Source organism: Leopardus geoffroyi, chromosome A2 (genome assembly GCF_018350155.1).
Source record: "Leopardus geoffroyi isolate Oge1 chromosome A2, O.geoffroyi_Oge1_pat1.0, whole genome shotgun sequence".
NCBI lineage: Eukaryota > Metazoa > Chordata > Mammalia > Carnivora > Felidae > Leopardus > Leopardus geoffroyi.
The window spans coordinates 72,361,968-72,387,208 of record NC_059331.1 but is presented as its reverse complement, the minus strand read 5'-3'; the positions used below and the strand labels follow the sequence as shown (position 1 = coordinate 72,387,208).

The 25,241-nt window shown below is 46.2% G+C and overlaps 1 protein-coding gene across 4 annotated transcripts in view; it reads right to left on the bottom strand.

Annotated features, from left to right (window-relative positions):
- The window catches only part of GLI3 (GLI family zinc finger 3), a 282,508-nt gene that overhangs the window by 216,806 nt on the left and 40,461 nt on the right, over positions 1-25,241 (bottom strand). The window contains exon 1 of one of the 4 annotated variants that reach the window (XM_045494346.1): positions 1,283-1,764. The exons of the other annotated variants lie outside the window; for them this stretch is intronic. The gene's annotated coding sequence lies outside the window, so the exon portion shown is untranslated. Of the gene's footprint in view, positions 1-1,282; positions 1,765-25,241 lie in introns of those variants that run through there. 4 annotated transcript variants of the gene reach the window in all.

The window sequence follows — 25,241 nt, the reverse complement described above, 5'->3', positions numbered from 1 at the left end:
TAATAAGTCTAGTGACATGAATGAATGAGCGTCCTGCACAGACCTGGGGTAACAAGGTTGCAGTCCATTTTTGCTTTTGTGTAAAGCTGCCCCCTCTTATTCTGATTTAGACGTCAACACACAGAATGATATTCTCCAACAACGTTTCTTCTGTATTTTCCTGTCCTCCTTCCCTTTTCTTCACTTGCCTACCAGAATAGACCTGCCAGAAGAATGACTAGAACATTCCAAACCAGGCTCCTGTCCTAAGCACATAGGGTTTTCTGAGTCACTGGTCCCCCCAAAGCAGAAAGAACCTCGGGTAATTCTGCAGGAACACTATCAACTGAAATAACAGCCAGTGGCCTCAAGAAGGGCCTGTGTTCTCTCCAAAGTAGAAGGGACCCAGGGCAGACAAGGGAGAAAAGTAAAAGCTGTCACTGAGAACAAAAGCAGAGCTCATCCATTCGGTTCTTACAACTTTATACGTGTGGACATTACATATTAGACACGCACCTGGCCACTGCCACGTGGCTTTGGTTTCTGAGACGTGTTGAGGGATTACAGAAATATTTGGCCAACTGTGATAACTCTACAAAATATCCCAACTTAAGATTTCTTCCAAAGGACCAAAAGGACAACGCAAAGCAGATTCCTGATGGTATCGGACTAAAAACAAAATTAAATGTAGGATGGTTTCACGTGTTCTACAGGGTAAAACTTGGCAAATATGCCAAGGGCATTCATAGAGTGTAATAAAAATACACAACCATTCCAATTGCTCCCAACTTTCAGGGGGCATTTTTATCACACTGAAAATCAATTAAAGATGCCCATCACCTGTTAACACCTGGGCACCTAGTTTTTCTTTTCTGCCTTCTTCCACTTAAACCAGGTAAACTCCCCCACCCTCAAAGTTGCAGATTTTGTTTGGCCACTCTCATCTGTGAGGAAAGTGGGCAACTGACCCTCCGATTCTGGTTTCCTGACTGGCTCCCTGGGAACCGGTTCCACATCGCGTCTACAGAGGACACTCTGTGTCCGTCTTTCCACTGAATCCACCTCTCGGCCGACTCCACGCACTTGGCCTCCTTCACCCCCGACGCCTGTGTATTCATTTCCTCCCCTGGAAACATCCACGGCTCCGTGTTGCTAACCAGCTGCCGGAACGGAGCAAAGCCTCAGACATCGGCCCTTTGCCGGCCGACCTGGGAGTTCACGGTGCCTCTTCACCGACACACAGAGCATAACTGAAGCCCGTCTCGGTTCACACACACAAAAAAGCCTTCACATGTTCACAGACCTCCTCTTTCATCTGCAGCTTCTGTTCGTTTTTGATGAACTGTGTTCGTCCGCTGCCCCCTCCCTGGGGCCGCACAGAGGGTGACAGCACGGCCGTGGAGTCTGGCTGCCGGGGTTCAAGGCCCCGCCCCTCTCTGCACTCAGCTTCGGTTCCTCGTCGCGGAGCGGGCGCGAGCAGAGCAGCGGGCTTGCGGCGAGGATTAAGCGGACGCACATGAGAAGCGTGTTATAGATGTTAGTTCTCAGAAGAACCTCTCACCCCACGCTGCAGACGCTCTGTCGGCAGAGTGTGGGATGTCTCTGCTGCCTGATTTATAGAAATTCAGCCGGTTCCCTCGGAGTCGCACCCATTGTGAGTCCTTTCAGTTCCAAGAGAGGCCTTGAGGCTAGCTGATCAAAAAACACACCGCGCGTGTGGCATTTCATCCACCTCCCCCGGGGTCTGTAACCAACAGGGATCGATGTTTTTAGCTGCCACTTGGCGGTGACGCGAGCGCGAATAAAGTACACGGGACCAATCCCCACCCCCCCCCCCGCCCCGCCCCAAATGCTTGCCTTCTGCACCTCAGTCCAGTTGTGCGAGCCGAGGAAACAAACCTCACCCCTCTGGGCCTCGGTTGCTTCCTTTTGAAAACCGGAGGTGACGGCAGTTTCCCTTACAAACGTTCTGCGGGCAGGGAACAAGTTTAGTTTCGCAAACTTCTGTGGAAAAGCAAAACCTGTGGGAGTAAGTTCGCCGGCTAAGATGAATAATAACACAGCGACATCCGAAGCTAGTGAATGCCAGGCTGTGCGCAACCCTTCACGGCACTGATTTCCTTAAATCTTCACCACAATCTTAACCATTCCTATTTTGGCAGGGAGAAAACCAAAGCTCAGAGAGGGTAAGAAACTTCCCCAAGGTCACACAGCAGAGTCAGAAACAAAGCCTGGGCCCAGGAATCCTCAGCACTACCGTCATTTGTGGCATGTCTGAACTTGTCCACCGAGCTCCACGTCACACACAGAATGATGGAGGAGGACAGCCACACGGGTGAGCCAGCAAGGTCATCCAAATCAGGTATGGTGACCAATAAGTGTCAGATGTCCCAGCCAGCCTGTCATGAAACCCCATCTCTACTGGATTTAATGTGCACTCAGACCCCATTACCCGTACCCCACATATGTTGGGGCTGACCCAAGGATATCCTCAGAGATTCATCAAGATGCCAGAAGGAGCTGGGTTCCAAGCAGAGGTCCAGAGAACGCCGCCTCCACAGTTTTGTGTGCTGCTTTGCCCCTAGGTTCTGACAAATCCTGTTCAGGCCCATACACTACTCTGTTTCTCTGTTTCTCTCTCTCTCTCCCTCCCTCCCTCTCCAGGTGCTTGGCCCAGCTTGGCCCCAAAACCTCCTCAGTCAGAAGAAACAGAACAAGACATGAATTCATGCAAACAGATGCCCAAAGTTAGCTGTACAAATAACAGCCTCCCAGCCCCGGTCTGAACTCAGCTGGGACGGCCTGCCTCCTCACCCTTCAAGGGTCTCAGACAACCTGCTTCTTTAGCCCTAGGCTACAGAGAAAAAGAAAAGGTCCAAAACTTAATTTGGCGAGGATTTCCTCCAAGGCACCGCTTCCCGAATCTTCAACGAGCTGTGCTGCTCTTCTCCGGACCTGAGTTGAAGGCAGCGTATCGATCGCCGGGTCTGCAGCCCAACTCCTGCACTCCGCTGCCTGAAGGGGCTGGGAAAGGCGGCAGGGCCCAGGAGCCCAGGAGGAACGCAGGGGCTCTGCCCTCCCCTGGGCACCCTTAAAACCCTTCCCTGAATTTCAAGGTGACGGCCAACATACTGGACAGAAAGCACACACCAGACTAAAATAAGGGAGCAGACCCAGGTCATAAGTGAACACTGCAAGGGGCCAAGAACGGGGCACCTGTGTTTATTCCCCTGTAATTTGCCCACTTACTGAGCCCTGTTGTGTGACACAGGGCATTGTGCCAGGGGCCGATGGGACCATCTCTGTACTCCCTCTGGGAGCTTACAGGCCCCTGGCAGAGCTTGTACTCTAGTGGGGGTCAGTGGAAGTGGAGGGGGTCAGCAAAGTCCCCAGGGGACCCTCAGACTGAGTAACAGAAAACAGCTCGAGATTCCAGCGCTGGGAGAAGAGAGAACCGGGGGGACGGTGGGCACAGGAGGTCGGCACATTCAAAGAACAAAAACATACAGGCCACTCCCGGGACTTCAAACATAGAGGAAGGTGTCACTGCGATGGGTCCTCCGGAAGCCAGGGGCACTGAAAGTGAAAAGGTTAACAAGGGGGCAAAATGAGGCCACGTCCACTGCCATCACCGGCCTGCAGGTGAGGAGGCCCAAGTGCAAAAAGGCAAAGAACAGATATAGTAAATGGCAGCGTCCTTCTGACGCCAGGACCCAAGCCTGTGACCCATGATCTCCAGTTCCACTTTTCTGTGGCTTTAAAATGTAGAAACGTAAACAAAGCAGGCAAGAATATCCAATGGGAAAAAAGAATGTCTCTCCAACAAATGGTGTTGGGAAAACTGCACAGCAACATGTAGAAGACTGAACCTGGACGACTTTCTTACATAATACACAAAAATAAACTCAAAAAAGATTAAAAACCAAAATGTGAAACTGAAACCATAAAAGTCCTAGAAAAGAGCACAGTAACTCCTCTGACATAGGCCATAGCAACATTTTTCTACATACGTCTCCAGAGGCAAGGAAAATAAAAGCAAAAATAAACTATTGGCACTACATCAACATAAAAAGCTTCAACACAGCAGAGGAAATGATCAACAAAACTAAAAGATAACCTACAGAAGGGGAGAAGGTATTTGCAAATGACATATCTGATGAAGGGTTAGTATCCAAAATATATAAAGAACTTATACACATCAACACCCAAAAAAACAAATAATCCAATTAAAAAATGGGCAGAAGAAGCGAACAGACATTTCTCCAAAGAAGACATCCAGATGGCCAACAGACACAGGAAAAGCTTCTCAACATCACTGATCATCAGGGAAATGCAAATCAAAACGACAATGAGATACCACCTCACACCTGTCAGAATGGCTAAAATCAAAAACACAAAAGACAACAAGTGTTGGTGAGGATGTGGAGAAAAAGGAACCCTCTTGCACTGTTGGTGACAATGCAAACTGGTGCAGCCACTGTGGAAAATAATGTGGAGGCTCCTCAAAAAGTTAAAAATAGAGCTACCCTATGACCCCGCATTCACACTACTGGGTATTTATCTGAAGAATACATAAACACTAATTCAAAGGGATACATGCACCCCTAGCAGCATTATTTACAACAGCCAAACTATAGAAGCAGCCCAAGTATCCACTGATAGATGAATGGATAAAGAATATTGTGTGTGTGTGTACATATATATATATATATACATATATATATATATATATTCTGCTATATTATGTATGTATACTGTTATTTATATCCTGTTATATTATATATGGATGTTATACATATATAATATTCCTTTACATATATGTTACATACCTACATACATATATACATATGTATATAACAGAATATTACTCCACCATAAAAAAGAATGAAATCTTCCATTTGCAACAATATGGTTGGAGCTAGAGAGAATAATGCTAAGTGAAATCAGTCAGAGAAAGGCAAATACCGTCTGATTTCATTCATGTATGGAATTTTAGGCACAAAACAAGTGAGCAAGGGGGAAAAAAGAGAGTAACAGACACACAAGCCAAGACTCTTAACTACAGAAAACAAACTGATGGTCACCAGAAGGAAGGTGGGGGATGGGTGGGCAAAATAGGTGATGGGGATTAAGGGGAGCACTTGTACCACCTGAAACTGAATATTAACTATTCTGGAATAAAATAAAACGCAGAAATTAAAAATGTCAAATTTGATGCAAGGATGATCATTAGCAAGCAGTTTAAAAAGGGGATGCAGGGACTAAAGCCAAACTGCAAAGGGAATCAAGTTCAAAATCGAGTTTAAAATCATAGATCAGCAGGGACAAGTAAGGGGCATTTTTTTAAAAAAATTGTTTCAATGTTTTGATTTATTTTTGACAGAGAGAGAGAGACAGAGCACAAAGTGGGGGAGGGGCAGAGAGAGAGGGAGACACAGAATCCGAAGCAGGCTCCTGGCTCCAAGCTGTCAGCACAGAGCCCGATGCAGGGCTGGAACTTATGAACCACGAGATCAATACCTGAGCTGAAGTCGGATGCTTTACCGACTGAGCCATGCAGCCACCCCAATAAGGGGCATTTTAATCACAGAAAACCAACGCAAACAACTACCGAGCCCCTCAGTAGAAATTCTCTGTGCCTCCTGGCCTTGGTCTGCCCAAACAAGACCATGCTAGAGCATCATGTCCTGGTGGGGTGCCTAATTCCTTACGTTTTCCCCCAATTTTTTTTTTTTTTTTTTTTACTTTGGTAAAATACACAACATAAAATTTACTGTCCTAACCACTCGTAAGCATTCAGTTCAGTGGTGTTAAGTACGTACGTATTGTACAACCATCACCACCACCCTGCTCCAGAACCATTCACATCTGCCTAACGCATAACTTCGGATGAGGTTCTATTTGCGCACTGTCATGCACAATTCCATAAACATTCCTAACACCCTGCCATGTGAGGGACTGGCCTGGATGTTGGAGCACCGAGACAGATACGACACAGCTCTGCCTTCAGGGAGCTCGAAGGCTGTTCACAGAACCGGAAAAACGCATTTTCAAATCAGCACTAAAACAGATTTCAGGTGCTGTGCAACTTACAGACCAAGTGCACGGGGCAGACGCCCTGCCCCGGGGCCCGTGGACAGACCAATTGCACGGAGCAGATGCCCTGCCCCTGGGCCTGTGGACAAGGAGGGCCCAGCTGCGGCCCAGCTGAGAGGATGCTGGCCAAAGACAGCAGGCAAATGTCATTGTGGACCAGAAGCCACCTACGCAACTTCTCTCCTCTGGAACAGAAAGTTCCAGAAAAGTCAGTACAAAAATGTGTATCACCCAAAGCGCTGACAAAGTTTTAAAAGTTAACTTGATGTTTCACACATGTAGCTTCTGCTGGGACCCTCGCTTACAGGAGGTAGTTGGTTGGTCACACCAATGAGACCAAACTGCCGGCCCCCAAGAAGCAGGTGCTTTAATCCCACAGTCACACGCAAAAGTCCCTTTGGCAGCTACCAGCGCTGCAGAAGCCACGGTGCTGACCACACTGGAATACGTGCCTTCGCAAAGATAGCCTGCTCTCGCCACCTAAGCTAAGACAGAACAAAACAAAATGACCTTGCCTTTGATCTCCAAGGAACTCATCATCCCCTCTCCTGAGGCAATGAGAGTTATTTCTTCAGTAGCACAACAGAAGGGCCCCACCAGATGTAGCTCCAAAATGTGGGCTATACCACCAAAATAAACATGGATCCCCATCACTGGGAGCTCAGTTATAGAACAAGCAGGCAGCATTTGTCAGAGGGTATCAAGAGCTATAGAGAAATAAAAGGATAAGTGGTGTAAGTGGAATCAGGCCATGGAGGCCATGCGGAGGCCAACAGGCGGAAGTTCCCCCTGGAGCTCACCGAAAAACACACCCAAAAGAGGTAAGGGAGTTAGCAGAACAGATTCAGAAGAAGAAGGAACAGCTGGACAAGAGGCTCCAAAATGGCCCACAGGCCAGTGTGGCTGGAGCAGAGACAGGGAGGGAGAGAGTGTGGGTAGCAGGGGAGGGACAGAGGCCTTTGGCTCCAAGTGATGGTGACCATTAGTGAATTCTGAGCTCAAGAGCAACACAATCCCACTGACTTCTTGTAAAGGCTCACACTGGCTCCGCGTTGACAAGAGACCACAGGGAAGCAAAGATGGAGGCAGGGCGCAGGGCTACTTGCCATCCGGAAAGGAGCAGCAGGTGGTGAGCAGGGAGCAGGTGGCTTGTGAAAGCAGAGCCGACCAAATTCCCTAACAAGCTAGACTTGGGGTCGGTGTGCAAAGAGAAAGAGAGGGAGAAAGGATACGGTTCCGACCTTTGGGGCCTGAACAACTGGAAGATGGCCTTGCCATCCACAGGGGATGAGAACGGTGGGCATGAGCAGGTTAGGGTGCGGGTGCTGGAAATCAGCTCGGTGTTCAACCTCACGTCTAAGAGGCCTATCAGATTATTGCAACAGAAACGTCTAAGAGTTGAATATACACGTCTAGAGTTCTGGGGAGAGAGGTCTGGGCTAAAAGAATACATCTGGAAGTTATGAGCAAGTCAAGAAATCAATGGTATTTGAATTCATAAGCCTGGCTGCCGTCGCTAAAGGAGTAAACTGAGAGAGGGAGGATGACCCAGGACTTAACTCCGGGGCACCCCAAATCGAAAGGCCAGAGAAAAAAAGAAGCCAGAAAAGGGTACGGATAGGCAGTGGCCAGAAAGCAGAAAGCAGGCAGACGTGTCAAATAAAGAAAGTACCCCGAGGTACATCCAGCGCCACCAAGAAGCCAAGTACGATAAGGGCTGAACGCTGACCACTGGAGTCAGCAACGTGGGGTCCCTGATGGCCTTGCAAAGCAGAGTCCATGCAACAAGAGACCAGGAGAGAAGCCAGAGCAGGTGTAAAAAGGGAAAGAGGGGCGCCTGGGTGGCTCAGTTGGTTACATGTCAATTTTGGCTCAGGTCATGATCCCATGGTTCAAGCCCCACCTTGGGCTCTGTGCTGACAGCTCAGAGCCTGGAGCCTGCTTCGGATTCTGTCTCCCTCTCTCTCTCTCTCTCTGCCCCCCCCTTACCCCACCACTTATTCTCTCTCTCTCTCTCTCTTAAAAATAAATAAACTTAAAAAAAATTGTAATGAAAAAAAAATACTAGTTTTAGCATCCTCCCAGGGTTAAACAATACCATGTAAGTGGTGCCTACCTCTGTAACTGCCCATCACTCTGTTCTGGCAAATGGCACCATGACAGGTGGCAACACACAAAAGGTTCACATGTGCCAGACTGTTCATTGTGGGGGTGAGTGGAGAAGGGACCTGAGGCACCTCAAAACGGCCTTTTCTTACCCCAACCAGTCCCGTAGCAATGGTTTAGGACAAGTAAGCATTTGGAAAGTGAATCATTTCTGGGGACAGCAGTGGGGGAAGACGTTCCTGGCAGGAATCCATATCCTTTACAGGTAAATCAGTTTTGTTTTCCTTGCAGGTCACCAACAGACCTGTAACAGCCTGGACTTCCCCCAACAGAATCCCCAAATGGACAAGAACATATAGGATGCAACCAGTCAGATCTATACTTATCTTGCACAGTTGCTCAAGTCAAAATCCAGGACTCAGTTTCCCCTCTCGTCTCTGTTTGACCTCCCACATCCCCCTCCCTCTGCACCTGCCCATCACAAAGGCAGCCTGGCAGCCGCTTCGGTCCGTCTCCAGAGCGAAACCACCTGCACCTCAACATCCTCAGGCAGGAATCCTACCCTCACCCCACATATTAATCAGGCGATCTTCCCAGAACTCAGGAGGTCAGGGGCGCAGGATCAGAAACACGACGTCCTAGGTGTGGGTCCCCAGCTCTGCCACTTTCCAGCCCTGTGGTAAGTCATCTACCCTGTGTTCGGTTTCCTCACCTGCAAACCGGGGGACCAACAGCACCTACTCGTTAGGGCTGTTGTCAAAGTGAGTCCCACCAAACCTAACAGGAACGGCATGTGCCAAGCGTCTCCGCAAAGTGCCTTCTCTAGAAGAGCTCCTTTCTGCTTCCACACCTTGAGTCAGTCCCATCCTACCTAGAATAAAATCTAAACTCCTTGCCTTGGTCTCCTTTCCTTCCACGCCTCCCCCTCTCTTACAATTCTGTTTGTGTTCTGGAACACACAGTGCCTGTGTTCCCGATGGGGCCTGGCCATGCACTCGGCCCAAAGGCTCTTCCTCCCTGCTCCCACGGCTTCCTCGCCCTCAGCCCCTCCCTATCTCAGTCCTTCCGTGACCGCCAGAGCATCCATTCCACCTGCCACCCTCATGTCCTGTGTACCGACGCGACGGTCTTCTGACTGGAAGGCTGGCTGGGTCCCCAGTGCAGGGCCCGTTTTGTTCAATGCTTTAGCTCCAGGACCTGCAACACTGCCTGGTTTTCGTAAGTGGACAGTGCACACTGGCTGATGGATTGCTTCTGGGAATGAATGAATGAATGAATGAATGAACAAAGGAACAAACATGCATACATAAATATACATATGCATCCATAAACATATATATACACACACACATATATTGTGGTGACCAAGAAAATGCCCAACGCAGATCTCCCTTCACTGAACCACCTATTGACCCAGCTGCTGTTGGCCAGCAGCCTTCAGCTCAGCCCATGCAGGGATCACCTGAGCCACAGAGTACCGCCTTCTTCAAGGTCACCCTCCTTTCTGGAGCAACCGTCACCTGATGACTCACCTATATGGGAATATGGAGATCTGGCCACCCCAGGACAACGCTTACAGTCCATTGCAGATGCAGTACTGCCTGTGGGGCCAGCCAAAGCTGGTGTTGGGCCCTCAGTGCATCTGGACATCTCCCTGCAGCCACTTCGGTTCCTCCCCATTCACAGCCACCATCTCCAAGGCACTCTGGAAGAAACATCCTGCACTTCAAGCTTCACCTCACACAAAACGCAACCTGTATCACACACGACGCTGCTAAGGGGGACACGGGCCCCCCTCTACCCAGGCACGCAGGTCCGTGGGCTTGGGAGGTCGGCACGCCTGGCATTTTCTGCCTGTGCTACTGAGTCCTCTGTTCAGCCTGGACTTTTATATACTTCAGTGCCTGGGGCTCAAGGCCCAGCTGGCCAAGGTGGTGCTGCCTCTGGAGACCACGTTTCCCAGGGGTCTTCAGAATCCACACCTGTTCAGATCTACAAGTGGTATTCTTGTTGAAATCCAGCCACTATCTTTTTTTTTCTAGGCTTATGGGAAGTAAATCGAAGTAAAAGACCACTTCCAATTCCCCATCACACACTCATGTTCTCCTGCATCCTTTTCCAGCATCCCTTCAGATGCCCAGAAACCTTTAAAGTGGTAGTTTGAGCCCTACACCGAAAGCCACCTTTTTCTAATCATTACGGCAGGATGCTCAGAGATCTTTTTTGTGCAGGTCTCATGCTATCGGTGAGCTGTAGCTGCTGTCCGGCAGCACTAAGAATGTACAGATATCCACATGCCTTGCTCGTGCATTCCAGACCCACCCGTGAGTCCGAGCTTTCCTTGGACGATCGCATCACAGACGTGCTGCTACACGGGTGCGTGCGTGGTCGGCCCCACCAGCCAGTGGTCTTCTCTAGCCGGCGACCGAGGCTGTTAGTGCCAAGAACTGTGATTAAGGGGCGCCTGGGTGGCTCAGTCAGTTAAGCTTCCGAGTTCGACTCAGGTCACGATCTCACAGTTCGTGGGTTCGAACCTCGCATCGGGCTCTGTTCTGACAGCGCAGAGCCTGGAGCCCGGTTCAGATTCTGTGTCTCCCTCTCTCTCTGCCCCTCCTCTGCTCACGCTCCATCTCTCTCTTTCTCCTTCAAAAATAAGCAAACATTAAAAAGAAACCAAAACCAAAAACAAAACTGTGATTAAAAAACAAAAAAAGAAAACAGCCTGGTGTCAGCATCCAGGACCTGCTTTCTGGGGCTGACCATCTAGACAAACATGACCTCCTGGAGCCCAGGGGCTTGACCTGTCCCCCCAGTCAACTTGGCTCCCTCTCTGCACTATGGCGGCCACTTCTGTAACAGCTGGCTGGTGCCTAGAGAGAAGCAGGGGCTGAGGATTTAGCCTCCCTGTCACCCTGTGTTAAGCAAATGATCCCACAAGCCCGAGCGTATCGGCAGCAACCACAGGTATGAAATTCTAGCTCCAAGTGTGTCTGGGCACTCCAGAGCCGAACAGTATTCTTACAAACCACTGCTTTACGCTACAGAAGCTCGCATTTGAAACAAAAAGCAATCGGATCTGAGCTCCTCTTGTCGGCTTTCCCTGACAACTCCCTTCTGATGAAATAAGCGATCATTCTCTCCTGTCTCCCCTGCCCCACCCCACCCCGCCCCCCCAGCATTTTTAAAAACTCCCAGCCAGAATACTGGTTGCATGGCATCATGAAAGAATTTGGAGGTATTCTCCTCTGCTCGGCGGAAGTTTGCATTGCTTGAAATCTGCCCTCCTCACCTTGGTGAGCGTCCGTTGTGACCAGCACAGTGCACAGGCAGGTACACAGGAAAGATTTACAGAAAAGACAGTGAAGCTCTTGATTGCACTGGAAAAAAAGGCACTTTCAAGGTCCTCTCCATTCCCAAGGCAACGTCATGTGCAGCAGGAAGACACAGTAGACAGAAAGCTGGAAAACCACACGGCCACCCAGACAAAACTGCGGTAGACAGACAGCCACTGACTTCGAGGCCCATCAGTGTGACTGTGCCAGGGGACGGGAATCAGAGTCCTTCATCATGTCTCGCCATGAAAAGGCCCACAACATCTGCAACAAATAATCTGAGGTGGCCTCTAAGCCTAGACAACACCATCTTTAAAAACTTGAATTTTCAGGGGTGCCTGGGTGGTTCAGTCGGTAAAGCGTCCAACTTCGGCTCAGGGCATGATCTCATGGTTCATGAGTTCAAGCCCCGCATCAGGCTCTGTGCTGACAGTTCAAAGCCTGGTGCCTGCTTCAGATTCTGTGTCTCCCTCTCTCTCTGCCCCTCCCCCACTTGTGCTGCCTCTCTCTCTCTCTCTCTCTCTCTCTCTCAAAAATAAATAAACGTTTTAAAAAAATTTTAATAAACCTGAATTTTCAGTGAGTGCAAACAGACCTGACTTCCGGTTTCACACCATATCAGCTTTCAAATCCTAGGACATCTCATTTTTATGACAGCTACATTTGGGGATTAAATAAAAGAATACCTAAAAAGAGCTTTTAAAGGTTTTTGTGCTCTCTAGAATAAAAACGACTGAGTAGTGTTAACGATTATCATTAGAAACAGTGTTAGCCATAAAATTATAAGGGAAGCGCCTCCTATGCAAGTAAACCCGCATATATTTTATTTTTTGAAGGGCTAAAGTTTGAGATGTAGGATATGGCTATTTAATATCTACATGAATAAGGAAGAAGAAATCAAGAAACAAGGTTATCAAGAAATCAAGAATAAGGTTTATCCCTGGAGATGCCACCACCACAGAGTAAAATAAGTTCTGTAATCAGTCATTCCTGGGGCTGTGGCTGAGGAGTTTTGCTTTTCCAATGAGATTTACATTACTTTTAGTATCAAAAAAAAAAAAAACAAACAAACAAAATCAAAGCAACTGTATTGGTTTGAATAACGTGCCCCCCCCAAAATCGTGTCCACCCGGAACCTCTGAGTGCGACATGATTTGTGCAGAGGGTTGTTGCTGATGTAATTAGTTGCATTCGATGAGGTCATGCCGGATCGGAGCAGGCCCTAAATCCAACGAGTGGTGTCTTACAAGGAGGCCAGTAGCCACAGAGACAAACACCGAGAACACCACGTGAAACAGAGGCCGAGATTAGAGTGATAGAGCTACCAGTCAGGGACCAAGGATGGCCAGGATTCTTCCCCAGAGAGGATTATGACCCTGGCCACACCTCGACTTCAGACTTGTGGCTTCCACAACTCTGAGGATAGATTTCTGTAAGCCACCTCATTGGTCATAATTTCTTACGACAGCCTGAGAAAACCAGCAGGGGAGAAGGACTCTATTGTTTCATCTACTGCATCGTAAAAGATTAAAAATATCAATGTACACATTGCTGGTGAAAGGGTAAATTGGTTTAGCCTTTCTGAATATGTATTCTTTGATCCAGCCATTCCAGTTTAAGAAATAGATGCAAATAATCAGAGAGAGAAACGATAAATTAGCTGCAAGGCAAAACACCACAGTGCTTTTATATTATTTATTGATAAAAATCTAAAAAACTAACTCTAAGTAAATGACAATACAAGACTGATAAAGTAAATTTATTCCAACCAACCGGTGGAATATTTGGAGGAGCAAACTCAAACTGTACAATCATCAACCAAGAAAAGAATATGCAATGTACAGAAATCTTCATCCAGGGCACCTGAGTGGCTCATTCAGTTAAGCTTCTGACTCTTGGTTTGGGCTCAGGTCATGATCTCACAGTTGGTGAGATTGAGCCCCACATCAGGCTCTGTGCTGACAGCATGGAGCCTGCTTGAGATTCTCTCTCTTCCTCTCTCTCTGCCCCTCCCCTGCGTGCACATTCATGCATTCTCTTCCTCTCTTGCTCTCTCAAAATAAATAAACATTAAAAGAAAAAAAGAATCCTTATACAGGAGAAGTGGTGCAGAAAGTCAATATGTGTAAGAACAAGGTAGAAAGAGACAAGAAACCACAAAAGTGAACGATCTGGTCAACAGTTAACATTGCCAAGCTCTTGCACTAAGCACTAATCATGGTCTTCCAAAAGTAAAGTTTTTGGGTTTTGTTTTTTTTTTCTGTTCTCCGTTTGTAAAAGGTAATCAGGAAAAGCTGCCATCAACCCAAAACAAAATAAAACGATCAGTGGAGAAAATAAAACATGGGAGTTCGGATAACGTAACGTGTATCTTCAAGCACGTAAAGTATTAGTATGAACAACCACTTTGTACTCCAATGGCTTTGAAGAATAAAGAAAAGGAAATAAGTTAAAAAAAAAAAATAGCAAGTTAAGACCTGATGACACAGAAGTGAAAATATCCTTACCAAAATCTTACAGAGTCCTGGGGTAAATTAGCAAGGATAACAGGAGTCTGTCTTCCTCCCTGCCAATTAGCAGCACCAGAATGAACCATTTCCTTTCTCGGCTTCCGGGAAGCAATGGCCTAAATCAACACGCTCTTGCAGTCTTTCCCAGAGCGAGCGTATCGTATTACGTCTTGACAGCCTCAGGTACATCCTATAATGAACGCTCATGCTCCAGAGTTAAGTGTGTACACACACGTGCAATTTCATGGCTTGCAAAACTACAGGGACAATGCAAAATATATTTACGTTTGCACACACGATTACGAACAGTCATCGTAGATGGTAACCAAACTGGTGGCGCAAGCACAGTTTTACTGTTACAGAATCCAATATACGAATTCACGTGCCAAGTTTTTAGAAGTTGTAAAAAGGAAATCAGGAATAAGTGAAAATAATGGTGACGTCAAAAGAACTATGACTTGGCAAATTGAAAACCATTATAACTTATCAGAACATTTCAAAGCAGGTTGTTTGCGGGGCAAGGGCACGATGAAACGGAAGGACCACTAGCAAGTGCACCTACGATTAAAAGGACAGAAAATAACAAGCACCAGCTGGGGAGGAGATAGGACTCTGGATAAGGAAGAGCTCTTGGTTTCTTTTAATGAAGCACTCATTGCAATCAGATCATAAAATCTTGAATTAAGAGCCGGAAAATATGAAGGATCCAATAACAACAAAGAAACTGGAAAGCCATTCAAAAGGATTTCCAATAAAGGCTTCAGACCTAGTTCCTGGTAGTCTTAGGTGTGAATTTATTCAAACTTCCAAAGGACAGATGATTTCGTGTTACAAAAAAAGTTTCTAAAGGAAAACTTTGGGAAAAAAATTTCAATTCATTTGAAAAACTAATGCAATTCTAATGTCACAATCTAACACTACGTGAACGAAGGAGAAAAACTAAAAATTAAAACTACTTATAGACAAACAGTAAAACTACTAGGCTCCTAAGTACAGTATTAGCAAATGAAATCACATCAAGAATCAAGTAGATTATAGGACGCCTGGGTGGCTCAATTGGTTAAGCATCTGACTTCGGCTCAGGTCATGATCTCATGGCTCGTGAGTTTGAGCCCCGCGTCAGGCTCTGTGCTGACAGCTCAGAGCCTGGAGCCTGTTTCAGATTCTGTGTCTCCCTCTCTCTCTCTGACCCTCCCCCGTTTATGCTCTGTCTCTCTCTGTCTCAAAAGTAAATAAACGTTAAAAAAAAAATTAAAAAAAAAAAAAGAATCAAGTAGATTCTACACCAGAAAACATGATTAAGAATATTATGAGAGGGGCGCCTGGGTGGCGCAGTCGGTTAAGCGTCCGACTTCAGCCAGGTCACGATCTTGCGGTCCGTGAGTTCGAGCCCCACGTCAGGCTCTGGGCTGATGGCTCAGAGCCTGGAGCCTGTTTCCGATTCTGTGTCTCCCTCTCTCTCTGCCCCTCCCCCGTTCATGCTCTGTCTCTCTCTGTCCCAAAAATAAATAAACGTTGAAAATAAAGAAAGAAAGAAAGAAAGAAAGAAAGAAAGAAAGAAAGAAAGAAAGAAAGAATATTATGAGATACACTGAAAACTACAAGACATTAATAAAAGAAACTGAAGACACAAATGGAAAGAATTCCATGTTCATGGATTAGAAGAATTAATACTGTGAAAATGTCGATACTACCCAAAGCAATACACAGAGTCAATGCAAAACTCCAACAGCATTTTGCACAGAAAGACAACAAACAATATTATGAAAATGTCGATACTACCCAAAGCAATACACAGAGTCAATGCAAAACTCCAACGGCATTTTGCACAGAAAGACAACAAACAATCCTAAAATTTGTACAGAACCATCTAAGATCCCAAATAGCCAAAGAATCTTGAGAAAGAAGAACAAAGCTGGCGGCATCATACATGATTTCGAACCATGTTACAAAGCTATAGTAATTAAAACGGCCCGGTATTGGCGTAAAAAACAAACATAGAGATCAATGGAACAGAATAGAGGGCCCAGAACTAAAGCCACACATATGTGGTCAATTAATTCAAGACAAAGGAACCAAGAATGTGAGGTACAGTGCTATATACAAGGGTTCCCTTTTCTCTACCTCCTTACCATCGCGTGCTGTTGCTTGTCTTTTTGAGCCTAGCCATTCTGACAGGTGTGAGGTGATATCTCATTGTGGCTTTGATTTGCATTTCCCAAAGAAGACACACAGAATGGCCAACACACACGTGGGAAGATGTTCAACATCACTCATCATCAGGGAAACGCAAAGCAAATCCACACTGAGGGATCACCTCACACCTGTTAGAATGGCTAGGATCGAAAAGACAAGAAATAGCAAGCGCTGGCCGGGATGCAGAGAAAACGGAACTCTTACACAGCACTGGTTGGTGGAATGGAAGTTGGTGCAGCCACTATAGAAAACCATAGGGAGTTCATCAAAATATTAAAACTAGAACTACCATCTGATCCAGCAGTTCCACTTCTGGGTATTTATCTAGAGAAAACAAAACACTAACTCGAAAAGAGACCTGCACACACATGTTCACTGCAGTCACATTCTCAATAGGGAAGGAATATTATTCAGCCATAAAAAAGAATGAAATCTTGCCATTTGTGACACCGTGGACGGACATTGAGGGCATTATGCTATGTTAAATATGTCAAAGTCAAGTACCATATGATCTCTCTTACATGTGGAATCTAAATATACAGAAACACATATATAAACAAAGCCCATTGAATCAAGATCCTGAGAAGAGATCTGGGTTGCCAGAGGCAGGGGAAAGGGGGTGTGGGTGAACTGTTATGGTGTAATGGGTTTTTCTTTTTTTTTTTTTTTTTAGTTTAAATACACTGAAATTTTAAAATTAGCATTATAAGAAATGTAAAAAGACCTTCACGTGGTCAAGGGAGAAAAACCATATATCACAAAAACAAAAGATTATGAAAAAGGTATTTGGTAAAATCCAACACCCAATGTTACAAAAGTACCAAACCCAAACTAGAAAGATATTCCCTTAGCATGATAAAAAATAATAATAATATTAAAGTAACAGCCAAGAGGGGTGCCTGGGTGGCTCAGTCGGTTGGGCACCCGACTTCGGCTCAGGTCATGATCTCACGGTTCGTGGGTTCGAGCCCCGCGTCGGGCTCTGCGCTGACGCGGAGCCTGGAGCCTGCTTCAGATTCTGTGTCTCCCTCTCCCTCTGTTCCTCCCCTGCTCTCACTCTGTCTCTCTCTTTCTCTCTCTCCCAAAAAATAAAATAAAATAAAGATTAAAAAAATAAAAAATAAATAAATAACAGCCAAGATAGTTATCATCACTCTTAATCACTATTATCCAGGAGGCTGAAGGCAGTTCAACAAGATATAAAACAGAAATCAAGTATACAGCAATTGAAAAGGGAAGAAAAATATTTTTATTGGCACACGGTGTTACAGTGTAACCTAGAAAGCCAAGAAGATGTACCAGAAAAATTATTAAAACAAATAAGACATTTAATATAGCCATAAAATAGAAAATAAATATCCAGAAATCAACAGCTTTTCTATTTACTAGCAATCACCAGTTAATAGAAACAGATCATTTCTGAACATGCATTAACTGCCAGAAATGGTGTGAAGTTCTTAACACAGTAGCTCATTTAATTTTCAAAACAACCCTAAGAGGTAGATACCATTATTATCCACATTTATAGGTGAGAAAGCCAAGACTCAGCAGGATTACCTGTCTCACCAGAAGGCACACTGCTGGCAAATGGCAGAGCAGTGGGAGAAGCAGGCCATCTGAAAGCCAAGTCCTCACGTCCCCTCGAGTTCCACCCCCACCTCCCAATTAAACCTAAGGGCACACTCCTAACTCAAGCAACAATGCCAAGAAATAAACACATTGAGGAATACATACAGCCCATACGAGGACACTAAAAAATACAAAAACTTTCTGACAGTCACAAACAAGACCCTATCTGAATAGAGACATGCCATTTTTCATAAAAATGTCAATTAGTCCCAAAGTAATAAATAGATTTAATGTAATTCCTATCACAATCTACTACAGAGATAGTATTACTTTTGTTGATGCTTGATTTCCTTGCAGGGGACGAGGGGGGGGGGGCGGAGACAGAGTTTAATAACGTGATTCTAAAGTTCCTCTACGAGAAACAAAAGGGACTATCCAGTCAAGAAATGTTAATAGCTGGGAGTAAACTGTCCTTTCAGATGTCAGTCACAGTCTTCTCTAGGCTTGGGTCCATGCGGTTCATTGTTCCTACAAGCACCTTCTTAATAGAGTTCTGCGTACGCCTTTGGTGGCCCCTTATTTCGAGAAACATAAGCAAAATGCAAAAGAACGCATAGAACCTAAACGCAACAGGGGCATGAAGACTCAAAAGAATATAGGCTAAAGTTTAAAACAGTTCTTGTGTTAAGGTGACGAAACCATGTTTGATACCTAGTTTCTGGTCTTCAAACTTCAGAGTTAGAATCTTCGTCATTGGAAGTAAAAAGTAAAAAAAAAAAAAAAAAAAAAAGGGCAAGGGAAAAAGGGAAGAACAGATGTATAAAAAAATAATTTAGGGACGCCTGGGTGGTGCAGTCGGTTAAGCGTCCGACTTCAGCCAGGTCACGATCTCGCGGTCCGTGAGTTCGAGCCCCGCGTCAGGCTCTGGGCTGATGGCTCAGAGCCTGGAGCCTGTTTCCGATTCTGTCTCCCTCTCTCTGACCCTCCCCCGTTCATGCTCTGTCTCTCTCTGTCCCAAAAATAAATAAACGTTGAAAAAAAAAATTATAAAAAAAAAAAATTTAAAAATTATTTTAGGAGCACACAGGTGGTTCAATCAGCTAAGTGTCCGACTTCAGCTCAGGTCATGATCTCGCAGTCTGCAGATTCAAGCCCCGCGTCAGGTTCTGTGCTGACAAGCTCATAGCCTGGAGCCTGCTTCAGATTCTGTGTCTCTCTCTCTCTCTTTGTTCTTCCCCTGCTCGTGGACTGTCCTTCTCAAAAATAAATAAACCTTTAAAAGAAAAAATATCTTCGCGGGGCACCTGGGCGGCTCAGTTGGTTAAGCATCTGATTCTTGATTCTGGCCCAGGTCACGATCCCACAGTTTGGGAGTTAGAGCCCTGCGTCTGGTTCCACGCTGACCGTGCAGAGTCTGCTTGGGATTCTCTCTCCCCACCTCTCTCTGCCCTTGCCCCGCTTGCGCACTCTCGTTCTTTTTCTCAAAATAAATAAATAAACTTAAAAAAAATTATCTTAGGAAAAAGAACACCTCTTTAAAAGACAGCATACGTACAGCACGTTTAACCTGGAAAAGCGAGGCCGAGGAATCATCCAGCAGCTGTACTAAATGATGCTGCCGCCTCCTCAGATGAGCACACCAGCCGGGCCTTCCAGCCTCACATTGGGGGGCCTCCTCTGCCGGGCTCCCCCACAATCCAAACACCACCTGAGCTGAGGCCCTTTGCAGCCCTTCTCTACCACTTAGCACCAGATCCACTGGGCACTGCGTTCTCTAATTGCGTGCAAACCAGACTGGAGGACCCTGGGGCAGACCTGCTGCCCCCTCCCAGCTTCCCAGGCCCGGGAGGCCCGCCCACCGTCTGGGAGCCCTTGCCAGACCCAGAAATCCTTGTTGATTCAGAGACTGCAAGTCAGCTCCAGGGCTCTTAGCAAGTTTAAGGTTTCAAAAGACGGGGAAACGGCCACATCAAAAAGGTGATGATTTTCTGACTCAGCTCCAGCTTTTTTAAATATTATGTTTCTAAATAAAGTAAATGGATACTCTAAAGGAATAGCTAAAGGAAGGTCACAGAGCAGAGCAACTACTCAGAGACTTGATAAATCAAATAAACAATGAGGCCAGCCCAGAAAAGCAGAAAAGCAAGCTACAGACCCTCTTGCCTTTTTGTTTTTCCATTAAGGAACTGTTCTTATAAACAATGAGCCCATTCAAAAGGGGTTTTTAAAAATCCCTGGAGGAAGCTTCTATCTCCTGGACCCAAAGCGCTGCTCACCCCTTTTCCCCCTGGCCCGTGAGCCTCCGCCTCTGTGAGCGCCATCCCGCCTGCATTTGGATGGAAACACCTTTGATCAGCAGCTCCAAGGGGAAAAAAAAAAAAAAAAATCAAAACACTCCTAACTCCAATTACTCAGGAATTATACTTGTAGCAAAAGGTGAGCAGAAAGTAAAGACCTCCGTGTAGAAAGAATCTGCTTCTTTGTGGACCTCTTCTGTGCAGACAAGCAATAGAGGTTTTTGATTTTGTTTTTGCGACTTTTAACGGAGAATTATCTGAACATCCACAGCCACCAAGGCCAGGATTCCGAACACAGCGATGTGCGTGGATGGCTGACTGGACACTCTCACGCCTTTTAACTCATTATTTATTTTTAAACACATTGATTATTGGTTTATTACTAGTTGTTATAACCTGTCTGGCCTCCAAGGATTCCTAAAGCTGAACAACCCAGGCAGTCAGCATACACACCGTCCCATCTGATTTTTGTTTCTTTTTTAAAACTTTTAATGATGAAACATTCCTAATGTACAGGAAAGTACTAATAATGATACGGTAGAATTTTCCAGGCTACCTACAACCCAGATGTAAGCCATGTGAACATGTTCCCATATTTGTTTCAGATAGTTTTAAGAAAATGGGACTTCCTCTCTCCTGCCCCTCCCAGAAATACAAAAACAGCAAATAAGCTGATATTTATCTTTCCTATGGATACTTTTGCTTTCTGGCCCTTGACAATAATATTGATTTTTTTTACGTTTTAAAAATGCATAACGGGGGTGCCTGAGTGGCTCGGTTGGTTGAGCATCTGACTCTTCATTTCGGCTCAGGTCATGATCATGATCCCGTGTTGGGCTCCGCACTGAGTGTGGAGTCTGCTTGGGATTCTCTCTCTCCCTCTCTTTCTCCCCCTGCTCCCCCCTATTCGCTGCGTGCGCGCGCACACACACACACACGCTCTCTCTCTCTCTCTCTCTCTCACTCAAAATAAATAAATAAACATTAAAAAATCCATAAATGGGGGGCGCCTGGGTGGCTCAGGTGGTTGAGCATTTGACTTTGGCTGAGGTCATGATCTCATGGTCTGTGAGTTCGAGACCCACGTCGGGCTCTGTGCTGACAGCTCGGAGCCTGGGGCCTGCTTCAGATTCTGTGCCTCCTCCTCTCTCTGCCTCTCCCATGCTCATACTCTGTCTCTCTCTGTCCCTCAATAATAAATAAACCTTAAAAATTTTCTTTTAAAAATCCATAAATCTCTGTGCCTTGCCCTCTTTCCAGCCAGTATCAACGCTGCAGAGCAATTTTTTTTTTTTTTTTTTTCAGAAGAACCTTCCCTCCCACACTGTATTTGTTCTAATGCTGATCAACCTTATTATGGACACATTTTTGCCTGTACAGTATCAAAATGAGGAGAACAAACTGAGGAAAGAAGGAAAACATAAATACAATTAGAAAGGATGGGCCCAAACTTGATGGTTTACACACATTCTCATTTAACCATGCTCTTTCAGAAAGACGACATTTCTTCCTCTGTCTGGGGGTGTGCACTGTTGTCCCATGGGGCTCAGGCCTACAGTGGTGTCTTCCTGCTCTGCTTCCGTGACCTCACGCCTTCCCAATGACCATCAACACTTCCAACCCAAGCCTCTTTTCTAAGGTTCCAATCACTTGGATGGCGGTGAACCACCTGTCAAGGTGAGGCCCTTAGAGTCTCCAACAGCGCTCCCGCTCCTGTCTCAGCGAGAGGCACCACCATCTACCCAAGAAGCCCACCCTACAGTCCTGGACTGCCTCTTTCACTGTCCCTCCTTCACCCCCACAGCCCTATTACATACACCCTGCCAAACTCAAGCTCGTGTCTCTAGTGCATTCCACTTGTCTCCTCCCACTGCCACCAAGGAGTCTAAGCCACCACCCGAGCGCGTGAGAGTTCATGCAGTAGCCTACAAGGTCTTCCTGACTTCTGTGCGGCCCCCTTCCGCCCTGTTACAAACACTACAGCTGTAGTGATATAACCCAAATACAGTCTTATCATCCATGCTTGAACACGTTATCTGTCCTTTGGATAGAATCCGAACAAGGGATCCTGGACCTCCACAACCAAGACCCAGTCTCAACAACACGCACCCCCTCTCACTCCATTCCTTAGCTCCTCTGGGGTTATTTTAGTTGCTTAAATACACAAGGATCCCTTTCACCTGCTGCTTGTCTGGAACCTAATTCCCTCTGTACCCACCTCCTCAACTCTTCTTACTTGGCTTTCTTCCAATTCATTATTATTATTTTTTTTATTTTATAGGTTTTAGAGTGAATATCTCTTCTTCCAGAAAGTCTTCCCAGATGCCCACCTCCAGTCCCAACAATGTCAGCACCCCTGCTTTATGCTCCATCACAGCAACTGTGGCAAAAGCAACGTCTGGTACATACGATGTTTTCAAAAACTATTCACGTTAGAAATTAATGGATGAAGCAACAGGCATTCAATAAATCTGGTTGACTGTCTTCACCCTGCAGGACACATGGGCCAACTGAAAAGACACAGTATGTCATGCTCCATGTATCTTGGCTCTAGCTAGAATGGCTGTAATTAAATTTACTTCCATTTTGATCATTTTTCAAACGTGATTGTGCTGCCAGCTTGTCCAGGTGGAGTGTCTCAAGTAAGCTAAACAAAGTGAAATGCAAAAATGAATAGTTAGAAAAGCAAACAGCCTCTCATCCTCACTAACGTTAAGTAGCACATCTATAAGTGAGGCAGGTCCCCGAGATGTTTCAGGAAACAATTCTGGCCCTATTCACTTAGCTATGACTAAAGATAACTTCATGGTCCTAAAAAGAAAGGGAAATACTTTTTAAAGGGGCCTATATCTAAATGTAGATACAGGTATCCCCCACTTTTCAAGAGTTCACGTCCTGCCACTTTGCTCTAACATTACTACCTGTTTTCATAAACCTGAGGACGATTTTTGCTTTTCCAAAAAAAGCCAAATGGCAAAATTAGCAGTCAGCCTGTGTTTTGCAGGGAGCTGTTACAGAGGCAGCGCACATCCCAGGCTGTTCCAGCCCCTTCCCCAGGAGCTGCGCTCAGTACCTAGACACCACTGTCTGTGAATGTTTGTTTTATCGCTATTTATTCTCTGTATCTGTTAGCAAGATGTGTCCTAAGGTATCAGAAAAGCCTGACAGGTAGTTTTTGGGTCTGGGAATGCTAAAAAAACTTTTCCATCTAAACTTCTTTTCTTTTGAGAGAGAGAGAGTGCTTGAGAGGTGGAGGGGGAGAGAGGGATGGGGTCAGAGGATCCCAACTGGGCTCGGCGCTGACAGCAGTGAGCCCAATGCAGGACTCGAACCCACAAACCATGAGATCACGACATGAGCTGAAACCAGGCGCTCAACTGACTGAGCCACCCAGGCGCCCCAAATTTTCCATGTAAATGAACAGTCATTGCTTCTTCTTCATTTTACACCATTTCAACTTAGAAAGGTTTCACAGGAACGCTCTACTTTCAGATGGGGGGGGGGGGGGGACCGTACACTATAAATCTCTCTAAGCAAGAAGTAGCAAAGAAACATAGTTGCAGGTCAGCTCTTTTGATGTAAGCTAACAATTCTTAACAGTGTTAAATTGGAGCTTTGGGAAACATGGAGGAGACGGCAGATACATGAGAGGATACACAGATCATCGTCCCACAAAGCAATCTTGATTAACATTTTATTACGCAAGATGAACCTCCCAAGAAAGACCTTGCAAAAAATCTGTATTTAGGGGCGCCTGGGTGGCTCAGTTGGTTGAAAGTGTCCAGCTCTTGATTTGGACTCAGGTCATGATCCCAGGGTCATGGGATCAAGCCCCGCCTGAGGCTTCAGCGTTGGAGCCTGCTTGAGAATTCTCTCTGGGGCGCCTGGGTGGCGTTAAACATCCAACTTCAGCTCAGGTCATGATCTTGCGGTTCATGAGTTCGAGCCCCGCATCAGGCTCTGTGCTGACAGCTCGGAGCCTGGAGCCCGCTTCGGATTCTGTGTCTCCCTCTCTCTCTGCCCCTCTCCTTCCCTCCCTCTCTCTCCCTCTAAAAAATAAAAAAAATAAAAAAATAAAAAAACCCAGTCACTCACTAGAGAGCTGAGACGTTTGGCCACTGGACAGCCTTGAAGCCATATGTTCAAACACTCCCCAAGTTAGTCTTCATTATACAACTTCAAAGCAGGAAACAAATGTCACGCTCCTGGAGCAGGAAGCTCTACTGACTTTCCAAAGAAGGAAGGAGGCCACCTTTGCCCACCTTTGCGTTTACCATTTGCAAGAGGGCAGCTCACTACTCCCAGGCCTGATGGCGATCTCAGGCTTCACCATCCCAGCCGTGGAAGCAAGCACTGCCCTCCTACTCTGGACGGAACCAGCTTCCTGACGGGGTGTCCCAGAACCTGGTAGAGCCCCTGAAGGCTCACACCATGTGTGCAGAAGGCTCTCGCTCCCCATCATCTTCACTAAGCCCACAGTGGTGTTTCCAAAGAAACTAGTCAAAGACTGTAAAGACAGACTGAAAGTGGGAGCAGACTAGAACGATCTTGGTAAACATAGGTGTAGCTGCCCCAAAATACATGGCACAATCATCTGCTCTGCAAGTTCATAGAACCCACCGGAAGCTGAAGAGAGTATATAGAACAGCATCTTATAAAAGAAGTGAAAATTCTCCTAAATCCCTCCAAGTGCAGGTTGAGGTCATTTTTAGACCCACCCATCCATTCCACACGTATTTATTGAGCCCCCACACTGTGCGAGCCCCTGTTCCAAGCACAAGTACAGTGTAAAGGCCACAGGAGAGGCTCTTAGTGCTTAGATCCTGGTGCAGAGACAGTAACATGCAAACGCGTGAAAAGTAAAATACCTTCAGAGAGAGACAAATTTTCTGGAAAAAAAAAAAAAAGGAAATGGGATAGGAGGTGCCAGGCGAGGGCAGAGAGGGGACTGCAGAGAGCCAAGAGCGGATGCCTGGTCTCTGGAAGGAAGCAGGTTGTGGGGGAGTCTTTCCAGCTCCCCCACCTGTCAGACCCGGGCTGCAGAGCCACCCCCTAGGGGTGCTGAACTCCAGGGACGTGGGAGGATTGTATGACTGGCCTCACAGGCCAGGGCAAGTTCTGTTTGTTCTCCAACCAGCTTCTACCTCATCACATGG